Source organism: Apodemus sylvaticus, chromosome 6, assembly GCF_947179515.1.
Source record: "Apodemus sylvaticus chromosome 6, mApoSyl1.1, whole genome shotgun sequence".
Taxonomy (NCBI): Eukaryota; Metazoa; Chordata; class Mammalia; order Rodentia; family Muridae; genus Apodemus; species Apodemus sylvaticus.
The window spans coordinates 92,941,064-92,956,355 of record NC_067477.1 but is presented as its reverse complement, the minus strand read 5'-3'; the positions used below and the strand labels follow the sequence as shown (position 1 = coordinate 92,956,355).

Below are 15,292 nucleotides of genomic sequence, written 5' to 3'. Positions count from 1 at the left end.
TTCTTGAGTTCTTTATGTATTTTGGATATTAACCCTCTATCAGATGTAGGATTGGTGAAGATCCTTTCCCAACCTGAAAGCTGCTGTTTTGTCCTATTTACACTGCCCTTTGACTTGCAGAAGCTTTTCAGTTTCATGATGTCCCATTTATTAATTGTTTATCTTAGAGCCTGAGCCATTGGTGTTCTGTTCAGGAAGTTGTTTCCTGTACATTCAAAGCTATTCCCCACTTTCTGTTCTTAGACTTAATGTATCCAGTTTTATGTTGAGGTCATCAATCTACTTGGACTTGAGTTTTGTGCAGAATGATAGATATGGATCTATTTACATTCTTCTATATTCAGGCATCCAGTTAGACCAGCACAATTTATTGAAGATACTTTTTTTCCATTGTATGGTTTTGGCATCTTTGTTAAGAATCAAGTGTCCATATGTATGTGGGTTTACTTCTGGGTCTTTGATTTGGATTCCATTGATCAAGCTGTCCTTTCCAATACCAATCCCATGCAATTTTTGTTAGAGAGTTGTTCAGTTTCCATGAGTGTGTAGGCTTTCTGTTGTTGTTGAAGTCCAGCTTTAATCCATAGTGGCTTGATAAGATACGAGGCATTATTATTTCAATTTTCTTGTATCTGTTAAGGCTTGCTTTGTGACTGAATGTATGGTCAGTTTTGGAGAAAGATGCATGAGGTGCTGAGAGAAAGGTACATTCTTTTGTGTTTGGGTGAAGTGTTCAATAGATGTCTCTTAGGTCCATTTGATTCATATGTCTCTTAGTTTCATTATTTCTCTGTTTTTTTCCTTTCCAGATGACCTGTTAATTGATAAGAGTAGGATGTTGAACTCACCCACTATTAATGTGTGGAATTTGACGTGTCATTTAAGCTTTAGCAATGTTTCTTTTACAAATGTGGGCACCCTTGTGTTTGGAGCATAGATGTTCAGAATTGAGGTATCATTTTGATAGATTTTTTTTCTTTGATGAGTATGAAATGTCCTTCACTCTCTCCTTTGATTACTTTGGTTGAAGGTCTTTTTTATTAGATAAAATGGAGAACGGCTATTCTTCTTCTTGCTTCTTGTTTGCTTGGAAAACTTATTCTCCCACCCTTTACTCTGAGGTAATATCTATCGTTATTGCTGTGGTATGTTTCTAATATGCAGCAGAATGGTGGATCCTGTCTTCCCATCCATGCTGTTAGCCTGGATCTTTTTATTGGGGAGTTAAGTCCATTGGTGTTGAGAGATATTATTGACCATGGATTGTTACTTCTTATTATTTTGATGGTGGTGGTGGTGTGGTAGTGGTGTGGTAGTGGTGGTAGTGTGTTAGTAGTGGTGGTGGTGGTATGGTAGTGGTGGTGGTGTGGTAGTGGAGGTGGTGTGGTAGTGGTGGTGGTGGTATGGTAGTGGTGGTGGTGTGGTAGTGGTGGTGGTGTGGTAGTGGTGGTGGTGGTATGGTAGTGGTGGTGGTGTGGTAGTGGTGGTGGTGGTATGGTAGTGGTGGTGGTGGTGGTGGTGGTGTGGTAGTGGTGGTGGTGTGGTAGTGGTGGTGTGGTAGTGGTGGTGGTGGTATGATGGTGGTGGTGGTGGTGGTGGTGGTGTGGTGGTGGTGGTGGTGTGGTGGTGGTGGTGGTGCTGTGGTGGTGGTGGTGGTGTGGTGGTGGTGGTGGTGGTGGTGGTGGTGGTGTGGTGGTGTGGTGGTGGTGGTGGTGGTGGTGGGGTGGTGGTGGTGGTGGGGTGGTGGTGGTGGTGGTGTGGTGATGGTGGTGGTGTGGTGATGGTGGTGGTGGTGGTGGTGGTGGTGGTGGTGGTGGTGGTGGTGGTGGTGGTGTGGTGGTGGTGGTGGTGGTGGTGGTGTGTTGGTGGTGGTGTGGTGGTGATGGTGGTAGTAGTATGCACACTTCCCTTATAGGGACCATGAAATTGAGTAGTGTGCCAACAACTTAGATCCCTGTGGCTGTAGTCTGCCTTTGAGTGCTACTTCAGTGCTACAGACCCTTGTATAACAGGGTAAGGTCCATTCTGGGCATGGGGTTCAGCAACTCTCACCATCACTGCTAATGACACCACACATATGGGACCAGTCTGGGGGAGCTTGGCATGGCTGCACCTCTTCTGAGTCCAGGGTTAGGTGATAGAGCTCCCCTGGGGAGATTCCTTTTTCTGAAGGGTTCTAGGCATTTTGTCTTCATGTCCAAGGAAGTCCCTGCAGCTGCCTCTTCCTGATGCTCCTCACGCTTCTCCAAGGAAGGATTGTCCTTCACACCCAATGCTTCCAGCTCTGCCCTGAGGACACTCACGCGCTCCTTGTGGGAGCTACAGGAGTCTAGCCGCTTGTAGTTTCAGCGGGCACCACAAGCCCAAATACAACGCTTTAGCTTAAGCACGGCTGGGTGATCCTCTCCACAGCGACCGGAGCCAGCCTTCTGGTCTGTGGGTTCTGGACGTGCATCTGATGAGGAACAGGAACACCAAGCCTTGCCTTTCTTGGAGCTCTTCTTGGTAGAGCGGCTCTTCCTCTCCTTTTTGGTGTTCTGTCCTTCCTGAGAGTCACTCACTCCCCTCTCCATGCCACTGTCACCATTACAGCTGTCTAGGCTGCTTGTCTTTGTAGTGCCTGGAGCAGCTGCTTGCACCTGCGTGCTCTTAGCATCATCCCCACTGCTTGTGCTCTGCCTTCTCCCACTCTCAGTCTGGAAGAGCAAGTCCTGTCCTTGCTCTTTCTCTTCGCTGAGTGCTCTTCTTCCTCCCAATGCTGTCCCAACTCCTTACTGCTCAACCTTCCCCCGCAACATCCCCCAACCTCTGCGCGCATGCCCACCCTCCTCCTCACTGTCTGCCAAGCCTCTGGTCAGCCTCCCAGCCCTGATTTTCTGCTTACAGCTCTTTCTCTCCCAGGCTATTCTTCCCGATTTATTGCTTCTTGGTCTGGGCTCCCCGTGCTCTTTCTTCTTCTCCTGGCTGTCTTTACTTTCCTCCTAGTGTTTAGTACCTGCGGTTCCCTCCACCTTTGCTCTGCTCTGTACAGCCTCTTCCTCAGTGCTTCCACTCTCTTCCCTAGCCTGCCTGCTTCCAATCTGCTTTGTGTGATGCTCACTTGTTCTTGGCCCCGGCTTTCTTTCTAGCCCCGCCCTTCTGTCCTTTTTTTTTTTTTTTTTTTTGCCATTGGTCTGTGTCTCTGTTTTATGCCTGTAACCAGCTATTTGTTTGTTTGTTTGTTTGTTTGTTTTTTATTCGATATAATTTATTTACATTTCAAATGATTTCCCCTTTTCTAGCCCCCCCACTCCCCGATAGTCCCGTAAGCCCCCTTCTCTTCCCCTGTCCTCCCTCCCACCCCTTCCCACTTCCCCGTTCTGGTTTTGCTGAATACTGTTTCACTGAGTCTTTCCAGAACCAGGGGCCACTCCTCCTTTCTTCTTGTATCTCATTTGATGTGTGGATTATGTTTTGGGTATTCCAGTTTTCTAGGTTAATAACCACTTATTAGTGAGTGCATACCATGATTCACCTTTTGAGTCTGGGTTACCTCACTTAGTATGATGTTCTCTAGCTCCATCCATTTGCCTAAGAATTTCATGAATTCATTGTTTCTAATGGCTGAATAGTACTCCATTGTGTAGATATACCACATTTTTTGCATCCACTCTTCTGTTGAGGGATACCTGGGTTCTTTCCAGCATCTGGCAATTATAAATAGGGCTGCTATGAACATAGTAGAGCATGTATCCTTATTACATGGTGGGGAATCCTCTGGATATATGCCCAGGAGTGGTATAGCAGGATCTTCTGGAAGTGAGGTGCCCAGTTTTCGGAGGAACCGCCAGACTGCTTTCCAGAGTGGTTGTACCAATTTGCAACCCCACCAGCAATGGAGGAGTGTTCCTCTTTCTCCACACCCTCTCCAACACCTGCTGTCTCCTGAATTTTTAATCTTAGCCATTCTGACTGGTGTAAGATGAAATCTTAGGGTTGTTTTGATTTGCATTTCCCTAATGACTAATGAAGTTGAGCATTTTTTAAGATGCTTCTCCGCCATCCGAAGTTCTTCAGGTGAGAATTCTTTGTTTAACTCTGTACCCCATTTTTTAATAGGATTGTTCGGTTTTCTGGAGTCTAACTTCTTGAGTTCTTTATATATATTGGATATTAGCCTCTATCTGATGTAGGATTGGTGAAGATCTTTTCCCAATTTGTTGGTTGCCAATCTGTCCTCTTGATGGTGTCCTTTGCCTTACAGAAACTCTGTAACCTTATGAGGTCCCATTTGTCAATTCTTGCTCTTAGAGCATACGCTATTGGTGTTCTGTTCAGAAACTTTCTCCCTGTACCGATGTCCTCAAGGGTCTTCCCCAGTTTCTTTTCTATTAGCTTCAGAGTGTCTGGCTTTATGTGGAGGTCCTTGATCCATTTGGATTTGATCTTAGTACAAGGAGACAAGGATGGATCAATTCGCATTCTTCTGCATGCTGACCTCCAGTTGAACCAGCACCATTTGTTGAAAAGGCTATCTTTTTTTCCATTGGATGTTTTCAGCCTCTTTGTCGAGGATCAAGTGGCCATAGGTGTGTGGGTTCATTTCTGGCACCATCTTTCTTCCTCAGTGTCCTCTGCCTCCCAAACCTCACCTGATCTGACAGGGCCCTTTGCTTCCTCCTCGCTGCTCTCTTCCAATGCCATCTTTGCACCCAGGTCTGTTAGCTGTTCGTCTGTGCTCTCAACTGTGTTCCTGTAATGCTCTCCTTGGGCGTGCCTTCTTGGTTGTCTGGACTGGATGGTGTAGAGCCGGATTCTGAATTGAAGCAGAACCTTTTCCTCTCTGGGTGACTGCAGGGAGCAGGAAGGCCGCCTCACTTTGATAGAGTCTAGCTTTCCTCCCCGGTGGGCATCTGCCCACCATAGTGTTTTCTATTATCCAATTTTTATTAGATATTTTCTTTATTTACGTTTCAAATGTTGTCCCCTGTCCTGGTTTTTTCTCCAAAAACAACCTATCGAATCCCCCCTCACCCTATTCACCAACCCACCCACTCCCTCTACCCTGTCCTGGCATTTCCCTATACTGGGGCATCCAGCCTTCTCAGGATCAAGGGCCTCTCCTCCCTTTGATGACCAACAAGTCCATCCTCTGCTTGAGCTTCATTTGATTTGATTTGTTTGTTTGCTTGTTTGGGGGTTTTTCAAGACAGGGTTTCTCTGTGAAGCCCTGACAGTCCTGGAACTCACTCTGTAGACCAGGCTGTCCTCAAACTCAGAAATCCTCCTGCCTCTGCCTCCCCAGTGCTGGGATTAAAGGCGTGAGCCACCACTGCCTGGCTATAGGCAGCATTTTTATCTGCTCTGCTTTATTTGTTACATTTCCCAAAGAATCACAAATCTCTCCTCAGTGCCTCCAGGCAAGCTATACTTACAATGAAGAGCCTGAAAAAACAACATTAAAAAAACAGTGCCGGGACATTGTACCCAAGAGCCTTGGTCGAGAAGAGCACACTACAGTATAGCTCAATATTGTATCCCTGCAGAAATATGGACATCTTTTAAAAACATCTTTAACTATCAAGTGTCTTTTACTCAACAGATGTAACTATAGGTATCAAAAAATTAGTCTTTTCTACCTTTGAAATCAGCACTGACTGACCATCCTAACTAAGGTCATCTAGGTAGTGTGTTTGTAAGGTTGATATGGGTTTTTGATTTTCAATAGTATTTGAGAGAACTCTGTAATGTATACATTTACAAATATTTAGTTGAGGGAGACTGATACCACATTTAAACATATAGCCACAAATCACATGACACGAGAGGAACAGAAAGATAAAAATCCTTGTACATTTGCCTAACTACAGAGCAATACACTAAAATATATGTAATAGAAGTAAATTGAATATCTCAGTATATTTTTCTAAATATTTATTACATAAGATAAAACATTATATATGTATGTATACATATATACATACATATGTATACATTCATATACATGTTAATATAGGAATGCAGAATAAAGGAATAAAGGAAAAACACAAGTGTTTTCATAAGGCAGAGAATAACAAAATAAGTAAAATTATTCTGAATTATTTTATAATAGTATCTTTATATCAGATTATCTTTAAGGTTCAATACAATATCTGTAGATGCAGCACATGTGTCAGACATGCATGCAGGGGAAACACAGGCTATGAATGCTGTCCATGCACTCACCATGTACCTCTCTGGAGGGCATGGTGTCTCTTTCCAGCCCCTTCTGTTCTGAGCTTCTGCATTAGTAACCTGCTGATGCTCTAACCGGACAGGAACAGACTCTGACATGTGCCGCCCATTGTGTCCTTCCTTTCCCCCAACACCGGTGCAGCCTATGTAGCTATCCACTGGGTCAGTAAATAGAAGTCATTTCTCTCTTGCTTTCGAGCTATCAGCTAGAAAGAAATGAAATATCTCCCAGATTTTTTAAATCAACTCCCCCATTCACCTCATGAATATTATTGGTTATGGGGGGAAATGACTATACAGACAGGAGAAGGGCCAAGACCATGTAAAATTGGAAGGTTTTTTTTTTTAATCTAAAATAAGCATCTCTTTCTCTGCATCCCCCAAAGCTAGAAAACATTAGAAGTCAGATGTTCTGGGGGTGAGGAGTCCCCAAGAGGAATTCATAATTCTGAATGACAGAACTTTGGTTATATGTCCTATTTATAGTTGCCCTGAGCCTGGAGGGGGATGAGAAAGGCTGAAGGAGCACCAGTGTACCCATCATGGCTTCAAATTCTTCACAGAGCTCTGTGGAATCTTGACACCAAACACAAAGTACTGTGGGGATGGATGCTTCAGCACAGTTCTCAAAATAGTACAAAGGGGACACACAGGACACACGGGAGCCAAAAGATACACCTAAACAAATCTAAATAACAGGGTCAATGACCACTCCCCAGAAAGTCACATCTTTATAACCACCTTCCCAGGAACCAAGAAAAGACCCTAAGCTTCACTAGAACATAGGAAGAACCCACTGAATCAGTAGACATCACAATGACTATCCATTAGAAAATGTGTCTCAAGTCTCCGGCTACTCTGTCTATGTTGTCTTCAGCTACTTGGTGAAAATGGGGAAGGGCTGAATGTGTGCAAACAAATAGAGGCCCTGTAAGGACTCAGTGGGAAAAAAAAGCACCACATGAGGTCTCTGACATAGCAAATGCCTAGGTTCCGTAGCAGAGGATGAAACTCAGAAGTCTGAATAAAGAGATGCATGGGAAATACTCCTTCCTTCTAGGGCGGTGTTGCCACTATGTCAAACAAAGGCCATATTCTTTTCTCCTTGCTGCGCCATTACAATTACAGTCAAACTTGTGTCCCCTTCAGCTCAGTTCTCTGGTTTCTTTGCTATCCACAGAGGTGCTGTGTGCTGCTAGACCAAGCAACCTCCAGCTCATATATCTTTCTCCTGGAAATAGCCTGCTGCTGTTCTCCCTTGTGGTGGATGGGAACAGGGGGAGAGGACTGGCTGTCTGGAACTGAGATGAGAGACCATCAGCTATGCTACAGTCTTTACAAGTTGACACTCTGCAGCTTTGACTAGACTGGGTATGTGTTAACATACTCTTGCAGTTTTAGAGTTCTGTGGGGGTTTTTTTTAACTGCATTTATAATCATGTAACATAGCGTTTATCTTAGACCTTTCTTTCCATCCACTTTAATTACATTTCATTATTATACCCAGATTTCTAGACCCTTTTTTGACCAGAGCTTCATCTTTTAGTACTAAAATGTTAGCCTCATTAAACACTTATTTTTCTCCTTATTTCCAGTTCTTTTTAATCACATTTCCATTCCTCATTTTCATGCATTTAACTACTTAGGATCCTTCGTATGGAGTCCTGTGTGGTATCTGTCATTTGTGACTCGTTCACCTCACTATGTCCTTCAGGAGGGGCAGCATCCTCCATGTTGCCAATTATTCTAACTGCCTTATTTCTAAGATTGCTCAGTATTCTATCTAGTGTGTTGTGTTCTCTTCACCGTCCATCTCGGCGCACTTGAATTGCTTACATCTGCTGGCTTTTGTGAATGTAGATATGCAAATACCGCCTTAAGATCTGGAATTATAGGATCATGTGATAGTGGTTGCTTAATTGGCAGGGAGTTGGGTTTCTAGTTTTATGTAGCAGCTGTACCATTGAAATTTCCACCTGCAGTGAAGATGGTTCTAATTTTCCTACACTTTTATACTTGTTTTCTATCTCTGAAACTGACCATTCTAATGTTTTTGAAATGGTGTCACCTCTTGGTTCTGACCAGCATTTCTCAAAAGAAAAAAAGAAGACCAATCAACCAAACAAAACCTTCAACCCTGACTCTAAGGGAAAATTTTGATATGTTAGGAAGATATAAGCTTGCTTCATTTATGCTTTAAAATCTTATCAGCAAGTGATAAGAAGGTCACATGCAGGTGCAATTTGTTTGCAAACAACAAACTTAGTCTCATTTCAATAATATTTGACATGTGTACTGAACTTAAGAAAGTGAAAATAAAATATCTCCCTAGACCACTTATAAATATTCTTTAAAAATAAACTTTATGCAATTGGATTTTTAATTTTGGCAATGAATAAAAAACTCTGTAATTTTTCCCTGATGCTTATTGTAGCAAGTGAAACTTGTGCCCCTTTAAAAACAATTTTTAGCATAACTCATATTTTAATATCTTAATTATTAAAGAAAAGAGTAAATAAGCCATACCTACTTATCTAACCAGGAAATGAAGTATTGTGTATTATTTGTTGTCTACTCTTAGTATATACATGTTTGCAATACAGTCAATGGCTGAATTGGAAATGTATAACTATACTTAAAACTTGCTTTGTCTTAAAGTCTTTTTATTTAATATAATGTGATTGATCACACTGGTTTGCCATCCTCATGTTTCTTTTTAAACTGAAGTAGATTTTTCACATTTTAAAAGGTTTCCCTCTCCGTGCACTAAATCAAATCACTCCAGGTAGCACCTGTATCCCACCCTGCGCTTTGTATAAAGGGGCACTGTCATGTGCCTGTCTGTCCTTATGTCTTCCTCAAAGCACTGTTTGCCAAGTGACAAACATTAAGGCAAAACTGTATAAACCTTCTTACACATAGATCGCCCAATTGTTTCTTTACCAAATGTGCAAAGTTCAGCACCAGTAGGAACAAATATTCTCCACATGACATGTATCCAAAGGATCATAGGGTACAACTCCTTTTGGAATTAGTCATCCCCAGGTCCCCCAGGCACTAGGTATCTCAGATTTCAGACCTCTCAGATATTCCAGTCCCCATTGGAAGACAGAAGAAGCCTTCACACAGAGCTGTATCCACCTTCCCAAGAAATTTAATCTGTTTTTTCTTTATTATTCTCAGTATACTGTGAAAGTTCCTACGTATTTAGGAAAAGAAAACATGGAAAATATCCGTCTGCTACATACAGGTGCATTTTTCTTTCACACATCGTAGATCTTTAGTGGATAAGGAAACATGGGTAGGGACAGCATTGTGAGGATCTGGGTCTGAGGACACTCACCTTTTTTGCACACAGATTTGTCAGGAGGAAGCAAGTCCAGAGGCCTCCCCTTTAAATCCTCATCGAGCCTGCAGGAACTTTCAGATTTTTCTAATTAAAATTGCTAGGTGAATTTAACAAAATGGCATCATTCATCGCTCTACTCTATACGATTTCTCCTTTTTGTGTAATGCAAGCAGGTCTTTTGATGGGTATTACTACACAGGGATAGATGACAGCAAGAGATTCCCAAACCTGCATCTTAGGTCTGTTCTAAAACTTGACACGTGGCCTTGAGGTCACATTTGATCAAGAAATGAAAGTTCCTTTTTTTTTTTGTATATTTCTTTGGTTATATATATATATATATATATAGATAGATAGATAGATAGATAGATATAGATAGAGATAGAGATTGAGATAGAGATAGAGATAGAGATATATAGATATACTTATTGATCTCATTTTTACCAGCTTTAATCATTCCCCTTTAAATTTGTCCCTTTCCTTAATTTTACAACCCTCAATCATGATGTAAATTTAAATGCTTTCTCAGAGAACCTCAAACAACCACTTCTTTCTACTGGTTATTTAAACATTTCATTCTTTGTCTTTTTACATTTTTGTGGATATGTATTATTTTTATAAATCATTAAAGAATCTATTGAAGACACATCTCCCCCTAGGTACTAAGTAGACAGTCTTTAAAAGTAAGAACCCAGGGCAGAAGTATGCATTTTTTTTTCCTAATGAGACACAGACAATTACCCCCGAGGCTTAACCAGTTGGAACAAGGTCTCTGACTTTGGAAACCCAGGTAGAGAGCTCAGCTGTGAGCTTTGACCTCAAGACAAAGCTGCCATTGAATTCTTTTCAGTGTTTTCTTTCAAAACTCCATAGCCTGGCTGGAGGCAGAACACAGTCTCTGAAGATTGGCACCTTAAGAGCTCCTCTGTAGGCAACAAGACATCTGCCTCTGTTAAATAAGCAGGCAGGAAGCAGCACTGGCAGTTCATCTCTCTCTGATGACCTCACTCTGAAAGACATGAAAGACGCCACTCTTTTGCCATGTTACATTTGCTATCAGTAAGCCGGAGTGCAGCCTCCTTTCTAGAAAGGAGACCTTTCAGGAGTGGGTGCTCACTGGCAGCTTATAGACTCGTGGCCAGCCGCCCTCTTTACAGGGTGGTAAGTGACCATTTTATGGCTAGTTTATCCTCTCAAAATGGGTTATGTGAGCTTTATGTCATTAAAAAATGTTTTTATGCTTGAGACACATTTCTTTTTTAATTTTTATTTTTAAGTGTGTGTGTGTGTGTGTGTGTGTGTGTGTGTGTGCACTTGTGAGTGGTGATAGCTACCTGGGCAGTGTAGAAGACGACATTAGATCCCCTGGAACTGGAGTTATAGATGGTTCTGAGTCACCCAAAGTGGTTCTGGGAACTGAATGTGGGTCCTCTGCAGGAGCAGGATCCATTCTTGACTACTGAGCAATCTTCCAAGCCCCTCGGGCCACATTTCTATTGGTGAGTGACATAACTGTGGTGTTCATTTTTGTCCTTCAGAAGAGCTCCCATCCATGCTCTTTGGAAGATCATATACAAACCTCACTCATGATACTTTCTTTTACAACTAGGTGTGTGTGGAATCAGTATCTATAGTTCCAGGGGAATGAGGCAAGGGGACCTGGAGACAGATATCTAGAGCAAGCCTGGGATATATCCCATTTGAAACTTCCATCAAGCTAATTCTGAATACAGATTCTTTAAAGGTTTCTACCCTGCTCAGAGATTCCATCAAGACAGCCCTTCTGCAACTTCCCTCATAACAGAAATGTATGCCTTTGTCAGACCTAAATGCCTAGGTGAAGGGGGTGTCTGTCTCCCCAGCTGTGTTGGGCGCTTGTGGCTCAGTGGTTTGTATTCCAGCTGGCCCCTAAGTCCTCAGGCCGGCGGCGGCTTTGTTTGCTCAATATCTAGATGTCAAGATTTAGCTTGTCAGAGTTCACAACTCCAAACAATGACCTTAGCATTTTGGAGAACTTTGTTTACATGACATTAAGCTACAAGCGACCTTGGAGTCTAAATAAAAGTTACACGTGCAGTTTGTATGAGAGGCTTGTTTTTAGAGAAAATAAATGATATGACAAGTTTAATTGCGTATGTGTGTATGTTACAGATCAGGCTAGTGAACACTTCACACAGCATTCAAAAATCCTTAATTAAAACCTTTCGGTATACAATTCTCACATAACAAAATCTAGCAAAAAATCTATAAAATCTAAACACGGTTTTAAGAGCGAGGTGATGGTGCAGAGATTTGCAGGCCTGGCCTTCTGGGTGGTCATGCCCGTAGGCAAGTTCCTTGTCCCAGTTTTCTCAAAGAACTTCAAAAACGGAAAACTTAGAAACTGCATGAGCTATGTGGCATTAGCTGAAGTCTGCTTAGTGTGAAGTGTTGATAAAGTCTAGGTCATGGTATCTCACAGTAGCAAGACTCATCTCTGGTGCTGGGATTCCTACAGCTTTCAGGTGCTGGCTGGTGTGTTTTCTTGTCTATTCATGGATCCTTCTCCATCCCCATGCAGAAAGACCATGCAGAAAGGCTTGGACCCTCTCCCCATATAACTTATACTTTCTCTAAAATTAGAGGACACAAGATTTTCAATTGACACTCTTTCCAGGTGGGATTACTACTGTATGTTCTTATTCCTGTGGAAGTATTAGCTACAGGGTTTATATTCAGTCATCGTTAGTGAGTAAACCCAGTGTGCAAGGATTCTGTGGAATTCTTTCTCAGCAGGTGCCATAATGTTTCAACAACAGCCTCCTCCTCCTCCTCCTTTCTCTCCTTCCTCTTCCTCCTCTTCCTCCTCTTCCTTGTCTTCCTTATCTTCCTCCTCCTTTATACATTTCCAAAACTTATAATTCTGTTAATAACATATTGCATGTTAATAAAATATAATAAAACACATAACTTTGTTAATAAAATGCTAGAGGATCCTAACACTTTGAATGAAAAGTGATTAGGTATCTAACTGAAAGTCAGATCACAGTTATAATGGCCACCGTATTGGGCAACATTGTGACTACCATGGGGCCCACAAAAAAAAAAAAAAAAAAAAAAAAGCTTCATTCCATCACATCTGGGCCAGAGCCTAGCCTCTTGGTGCTTCAGTATTGGCCATGAGAAGGAGGAATCAAAATATTTGAGAGGTAGAAGAGACCATCCTTCTACAACCTACAACCACCTCAGAGTTAGTCAAGATACTGCAAGAGAACCATGCCACCTCTCTATAGGAAGTAACTGCTATTTGAACAGAAGACATGAAAGGGGGAGGGAAGTACTTCATGGAAATTTCAATGAGGCTGAATAAACTTCATTTGGAAGGTGCATGTTTCATCCATTTTTTCAAAGGAGGATACCTGGTGTTAGGTTTCTTCAGACGCAGTGGATGCCTATATAGAGGAGCTATACCTCGGGTGCATTTTCTGGTTTGCAGTGGTCTTACTCTTCACATGCATTTATTGCAGACATCAGAAAACATGGGAGCTGCCCTTGAGCATCTGCCCTATCCGTGCACAGCATGTGCATCTTTTCTGTCACACAAGAGAAATGCCTCTCTCATTTTCAGAGAGCTGTATACAACAAATTTTAAAAAATCATTTGCCCATGCATCCAAAGTATCCTTTTATCCTGAGGTGACTGAGTAGATCCAACAGGACATGGTCAGAAGTATGTGGATAGAATCCTGTCTCAGGCAAGGAAAGGTCTCAAAGCGCTTGTCCCACAGTCCTCCAGCCAGCAGGCTACTTGCTTATCCTTCACTTGTGGGCATGAATAGGTGTGCAATAGTGTGTGTGTGGATGTGAATGTGTGGTTGTGCACCTGTGTGAATTTATGTGCATGTGTCCGTGTGTGTGTGTGTGTGTGTGTGTGTGTGTGTGTGTGTGTCCATATGTGTATGCAGGTAAAAATTGCTGATTTAGTCCCCAGACACATCGGACAAAAGTAAACCCTTTCCTACCTGTGTCTTCATGGGGGTATAAATCCATTTCAGACTCTAACCGTGGGCATTTGTGTAGATTTCTGGGTTGCTACTTGATTGCTCACATTCACAAGACTTCAAGTTTTTCCTTCTTGGAATTGGTGTCACAGACGTTCCCGTGGGTCAGTTGAGAGTCTATTCACATGATGTTCTCTAACTGCACTAGTTCTTACAACATCGAACCTCTTAGGCGTGTGGCTTTGTATTTAACTTTCTCCTTTTTTTACTTCTGTTTATAGATCCTCACTGGCTCTGCTTCTCTTCCAAAGCTCCATCTCCAGATTCTCTTAGGAGATTCATGTTGGGTAAACTTCAGACCAGTAAAATGTTCATAATAATCTTTCATTATTGTGTACTTATACAACCTTCCACATCTTGCTTCATCCTTGTTTGCTGGCAGGTTTTGAATCAACTGTGTTCTATTTTCACCAACATAATGTGTCAAACATGTAAAATAACTATTTAAGTATCAGCCAATGTCAACCAATATCCAATGGTTGATCCCAACAGTTAAGAACATATCAAAGTGATATATTCATAAAGTTGAAACCTCAGACAATACTACTAAGTGAATAATGATATAAGGCTTACTTGTTTCTCCTGTGGCTAGAGAGTTTGTTTTTTGACATATAATTTTATCTGCTTCTCAACTTTGGTCTTTCCTGTGGTTGTAGCTCCTGCCTATACTTGTCATCCTTGGTGTTCATTGGATGATCTAATAAGGAAAGTCGATGTGATGTCATAGTAAAGATTCTCTCGTGGTCTTGCATTTAGAGTTAGCCTCTCAGACACTAAGTAATACCTTGGTCTAGACCATTTCATTTATCCAGAGGCATGCTCTGGCTCTGAATGGTTCTGGGTTCTACCTCCTGCTAGGGTGTCAAAACGCCACTGGGCAGGCAAAATCCTGAAACGCTAGACTGCATTTACCCTGTGCCAGGGTCAGGTACTGGGCTCAAGGGAAGCACCAATATACCACTCAGTGGGTGGGGAAATATAGTCTAAATATGGGAGGCCAAAACTGGGGTTCCCTGACTTCAGGTGTCCAGTCACCACTAGAAACCATGCAGAGGAATCAGGAGCAGAGGGTTGGGAGTCCATGGGCCTGGGATGAGGAGCCTGGGGCCAGGGGCTCCCAAACTCCTGGACATCCAGATGCCACTGGAAGTCTCGGAGGAGCAGAGAACCGAGGAGGCCTGCGGGCTGAGGATGAGCCCAGGGCAGGGAATGGGGAATATCAGCTTAGCTCAGCGGTGTCCAGAGGAGCCTTCTGTGGAAGACTTAGATGGTATAGCTCTGTAGGCAAAGGCTTCCTCCATGCTCCCCAGGGTTGTTCTTGAGGAGAGGGATAGTCCTTCGTTCCAAACTGTTTATTAATTGTTCATCATGGAAAATGGGTGCCTGGCACCTCCTCAGGGTGGACCAGAGATTAAAGACCTTTTACAGGAAGGAATGTCCAGGAAGGGAAGCTTATTGGGTAAACCCTCCTCCAGGCACCTCATTAGCATGAAGAACTCTGTTCTGATCTACATGAACATAGGTCACATTCCTCTGTAGAAAGTGTGGTCACATGACAGGGGCCTTGTTGGAAGCAGGTGAAGTTCCTACCATCCCCTCTGGGTTACAGGGTTTCCAACCTGCTCACCCTTACCAAGTTTCCTGGCACTGTTCACTGCCCCACAGCTATGGTTCTCCCATACTTACTTGAT

General features: G+C 42.6%; 1 pseudogene; it reads right to left on the bottom strand.

Annotated features, from left to right (window-relative positions):
• Positions 1 to 2,038: 2,038 nt before the first annotated feature.
• On the bottom strand, positions 2,039 to 7,946 carry LOC127687958 (HIRA-interacting protein 3-like; annotated as a pseudogene).
• Positions 7,947 to 15,292: the final 7,346 nt, after the last annotated feature.